This window comes from Taudactylus pleione, unplaced genomic scaffold, assembly GCF_031769625.1.
Source record: "Taudactylus pleione unplaced genomic scaffold, aTauple2 ptg000634l, whole genome shotgun sequence".
Lineage (NCBI taxonomy): Eukaryota > Metazoa > Chordata > Amphibia > Anura > Myobatrachidae > Taudactylus > Taudactylus pleione.
Window position 1 is genome coordinate 496,501 of NW_028285036.1, and position 4,788 is coordinate 501,288.

Consider the following 4,788-nt stretch of genomic DNA (forward strand, 5'->3'; position numbering starts at 1 on the left):
TAAATTAATTTCATTTCTGTACACAAACTTTGCTTGAGCCACAAAATTATTGAAAATATTGTATAAAATGACCTGCAGGCTGTCTGTGTATAAGGTGCATATAACACATAAATGCATTCTGTGTGTATAAGCTGTATAAAAGACATAAATGCATTCTGTGTGTATATTTGGGTCCCATTGCCAAGATATTTCATTATGATATGCAAATATTCCAAAATACGGAATATTCAGTTATCCAAAATACCCTTGGTCCCAAGCATTTTGGATATGGGAGACTCAACCTGTATTTATATTCTCTGCAACAAATACGCTGCTGTTAGTCCCCAATTACATAAAAGCAACCTTCACTAATACAGCAGAGATAACGCACCATTTTGGGATTTGAAAAAAACACCAAATAGTTTAAATATAAAATTTGTATATTTAATATCAAAGATATTTTTGTTTCTTGTAAAGGACAAACGTGACAAGAAAAAGACCCCCATCTTTTTTTTGTACATTCTGTTCAAAATGTACATAATTAATAATTTTCAGTGTATTAAATGACTATTTGCAAAGTCAGTGCATTTTTCAGTGTGATGTTGGCTGTGTCCCTTATTATAACTCTCAGCCTCGCCCTGTGTGCAGAATGTGACCCCACTGGTTTCTGAGTGTCAGAGTAAACTGTCATTTCTCTCTCCTACTTCCAGCGATGGCGTCGGCTGATCTGAGACAGGAGTTGGACTGTTCCATCTGTCTGAGCATATATACAGATCCTGTAACCCTGAGATGTGGCCACAACTTCTGCCGAGTCTGTATTGGTCGTGTGCTGGATGCACAGGAGGGGTCTGGAGTTTATATCTGTCCTGAGTGCAGAACAGAGTGTCAAGAGCATCCTGCATTGCCGAGGAACATCCCTCTGTGTAACATAGTGGGGAGCTTCCTGTCTACTTGGCCAGATCAGGAGGAGACTGAGATCTTCTGCACTTACTGTGTGGACTCTCCTGTACCTGCTGCTAAATCCTGTCTGATGTGTGAGGCTTCTCTGTGTGATAAACACCTGAGAGTACACAGCAAGTCAGCAGAACATGTCTTATGTGATCTCATCAATTCCCTGGGGAACAGGAAATGCTCCGTCCATAAGAAGATCTTGGAGTATTACTGCACTCAGGATGCTGCCTGTATCTGTGTGTACTGTTCAGCTGGTGAACATCGGGGACATCGGTTGGAGTCGCTGGATGAGGCCTCTGACAAGAAAAAGAAAAAACTGAGAAATGTTCTGCAGAAACTGACCACAAAGAGAGCGGAGGCTGAGAAAAGAGTCCAGAGTCTGCAGGAGCGCAGGAGAGAAGATCAGGGAAAAGCAGCTGGTGTAACAGAGACAGTCACTGCCCTGTTTAGAGACATCAGGAGACAGCTGGAGGACCTGGAGAAGAGAGTCCTGAGTGAGATCTCCAGGCAGGAACAGCGCATTTCACTCTCAGTCTCTGTTCTGATCCAGCAGCTGGAAATAAAGAAGGACGAGCTGTCCAGGAAGATGCGTCACATTGAGGAGCTGTGTAACATGTGTGATCCAGTGACTGTCTTACAGGAACCAGACACAGGTGACTTGTGTGATACTGAGGACACAGAGAGACATGATAACCAGGTCCATGGTGCAGGAGATCTGGATGTGGGTCTCATCTCAGGGACATTACACACATTATCTGATATAATAACAGGTATAAATACAGGGATCTATGTGCAGGAACCTACAGACCTATTACTGCATGTAACCACAGCAGGTAATTATATACAGATATCAGGTGACAGTAAAACTGCATTCAGGTCACATATAAACCAGAATCACCCAGTAACACCAGATAGATTTCAGGGACATCAGGTAATAAGCACCAGGGGATTCTCCTCAGGGCGATATTACTGGGAAGTGGATGTCAGTAAATCAGGGGACTGGAAGGTGGGGATGTGTTATCCCAGTATAGACAGGATAGGACGTCAGGCATACATTGGAGGTAATAACAAGTCCTGGTGTTTGTGTAGGTATTATAATCAGTACTCAGTGATACATGACAGTACAGGGATCCGGTTACCTAATATTATCCCCTATGACAGAGTGAGGATATACCTGGATTATGAGGCAGGACAGCTGTCCTTTTATTCTCTGTGTGACCCCATCAGACACTTACACACCTACACTGCCACCCTCACTGAGCCCCTTCATGCTGCATTATGGGTAGGGTGGGGAGGTCATATAACTATATGTGGGGTAGTCAGGAGCTGGGAGAAATTACCATAACAAACCTGCCCAGAGACTGGTGACATCACAGGGAGGGGAATCTGATTGGAGGAACATTCAGCCAACAGAATGAATCACTGGGTGGAGCTACAGCTGAGCCCCTCCCCATGTGACCAGTGTGGCTGTATGTGTTCCCATGTTGGTGTGTTAGAAACTCTAATTATAAATCTATAAATATACATCTCTGTGGGATATATTCACCTCTGGCTCACTGACATCTGTGGTTGGCTGCAATATCTGTCTATCACCCAGTGTGTATCCTAATACCGTGGTCTAGGGGTGGGCAACCAGTGGTACTCCAGCTGTTGTGGAACTACACATCCCAGCAACAAGCCCTAACAGCAAAACTGTGGCAGGGCATGCTGGAATGTGTAGTTCCACAGCAGCTGATTTTTTTTCGACCACTTGAATGTCAACCTTTTATCCCTGTCGATATTATTCATATGGGTATTATCCTTTTGACACTTACAGAGGGGAGAACAACAGAAAAGTAATATATTATAGGACTAAGGAAAGTTACCTCTTATAATAATAATAATCTCCTGTCTCTCTATGGCGGTGATTCTCATACCCAGTCCTTGGGACACACTAACAGTGCATGTTTTCCATCTCTCCTCACAGATTCACAAATGAAATAATTAGCACAACCTGTGGATCTTTTAAAATGTGTCAGGGGGAGATGTATCAAATCTTGGAGAGAGATAAAGTGGAGAAGCTATAGCCCATACTAACCAATCTGCTTCTAACAGTCATTTTATAGGCTGTGCTAGATATATGACAGAAACTGAATGGTTGCTTTGGGCAACTTCTCTCTCCAAGCTTTGATACATCTCCCCCACAGTCAGTAATGAATACACCTGTGCACCAGGAAAGATATATAGAAAACATGCCCTGTTTAGGTGCCCTGAGGACTGGATGTAAGAGGCACAGCTTTAGGGAATCTATGTCAGGCCATGTGATGTGGTATCGGCACAGCCTGATCAGTGATTGGCCCACGCAGTATGGAAGTTGTACAGTATCCGTTATATTCCTGCTGTAACCCCTGACCCCAATGTTATTACATGCAGGAAATGACACATAAATAAAAGCCAGAAGGAAGGGGAACTGCAGGACAGTGAGAGCTGTACCCATTGGGCACAGGGATGGCTAGACATGGATGGAGTGGGTGGCGTAGGGCAGGGAGGGCTGTCTGGACAAGGGGAGAAGGGTCTGCCTTTTCATCATGTCGACCCTAGTGGATGTCGACTATCTGGTATCCACCTGTTGATTGTTGATCTAGGAATTGTCGATCTTTTGTACCGCATCCCTCTTGTGCTCCTCACACCCCATCTCTGATACTGTCCCGTTAGACCATAACATCACTTTTACAAGTCTTCTGGATTGGCTCAGGACACAATTGTTATATTGTACTTTGTACCTATCTCTTAGTTTTATGCAGTGTAACATTGTTTTTATTTCTCCTTTTGTATTCAAAAGTAAAACACACTTTTAAAAAACATAACAGTCAATACTACTTATCCAAACACCAACAGTTCTTTACCTTGTATTAGCCGAACAATACAAATAATATATGTTCTTCATAGAGCTTTTTTCTAGAACCCTGTTTCTTTACATACCATTAATGGTAACAATGTATCTCTATCATGAACAATATTCTCAAGCAAAAGCTTTCAGAACCAAGACCAATAAGCTCACCTATAGCAGTCGCCTTTCTCATAATGCACAGGATGCATACCGGTACTCCGGTACCCCCAGGTATTCTGCGTGGGTAAAGATGGCATGGTATTGCAAATATAATATGATCTGAGCAGGTAAGAATCCCAGCAGCTTCTTCTGTCAGTGACCTCAAGTACTTACTACCGTATTGCCTGGACTGTGGTCTATATAACTACAGAACTGTCCTCACTAGTGGTCTTCTTACTACCAATTCATTCAGGACCAGATAAAGGTCACATGGGCCTGGGTCTGAAATGATCAGGGGCCTATTGTGAGAAGCAGAGGTGGGGGGTGGCCAGCGGTGTGTGGGTGTGACCAGTTCTGTGTGGGTGTCACCAGTGTTGTGTGGGCATGACCAGTACTGTTTGGGTTTTACCAGTTCTGTGTGGGTGTGATCAGTGCTGTGTGGGCATGACCGGTGATGTGTGGGTGTCATCAGTGATGCGTGGGTGTGGCCCAGGGCCATATTTACCACTAGGCAACCTAGTCAGACGCCTAGGGCCCGGCGGGTCACAAGGGGCCCGTGGCCGGGCCCCCCAGAAACCGGCCCTGCAGACAACATGCAGCTGTGCAGTCACCTCCTGACATTCAATAACGCTGCTTAGCGGGCGCGGGCAAGTTGTGACGTGATGTCAAAAGATCATGCCTACCAGGAGCTGAGCAGCAGTGCTGGATTATAGGGAGGGCGACAGGGTCGGTCATCCCAGGGCCCCCACACATAGGGGGCCCCCACACAGTGTCCCCGGCACTATCCCAAAGATGAATAGTGGTTGTTTTTTTTTCCACGGACTTGGAGC

At 44.9% G+C, this 4,788-nt stretch overlaps 1 pseudogene; it reads left to right on the forward strand.

Annotated features, from left to right (window-relative positions):
• The first annotated feature begins 682 nt into the window (after positions 1-682).
• On the forward strand, positions 683-3,751 carry LOC148479147 (E3 ubiquitin/ISG15 ligase TRIM25-like; annotated as a pseudogene).
• Positions 3,752-4,788: the final 1,037 nt, after the last annotated feature.